This window comes from Octodon degus, unplaced genomic scaffold (genome assembly GCF_000260255.1).
Source record: "Octodon degus isolate 3935 unplaced genomic scaffold, OctDeg1.0 scaffold00038, whole genome shotgun sequence".
Taxonomy (NCBI): domain Eukaryota; kingdom Metazoa; phylum Chordata; class Mammalia; order Rodentia; family Octodontidae; genus Octodon; species Octodon degus.
Genome location: NW_004524614.1, coordinates 11150625 through 11151090, shown reverse-complemented (window position 1 = coordinate 11151090; position 466 = coordinate 11150625).

Below are 466 nucleotides of genomic sequence, written 5' to 3'. Positions count from 1 at the left end.
CGTTAGTTTCTGACTGACAGCCGGTCCTTATTAATCCAGTAGGATTGCCTATTGGATCTGGACAGAGGTAAAGGCAAAGATCTAGTGTTGTGCATTCATTTATTCTTTCATTCACTTATTCAATGAATGGACAACATTTTAATGGGTTATGTATATGATAATGTAAACATTGGGGGAAAAAAGAGAAGAGTTGGCCTCTGCTTTCTGATCTAGAACAGGGACTTTCACGTCACATCAAAGATAATCAAAGTCATCCAAATCAATACCTTCCTTCCCCAAAAGATATTTCCAGCAGCACTGCTCAACATGAAATATAAAATGGAAATTCTATAGAACAGTATATTGGCTCTGTTAGTTCAAAATAAGACAATTTGAGAGAAAAGACTAAATTTATAGATATGCAAAAAGCAAAGAAGTTTGATTTTTTTTACTGTCTCTCTCTCTCTCTCTCTCTCTCTCTCTCTCT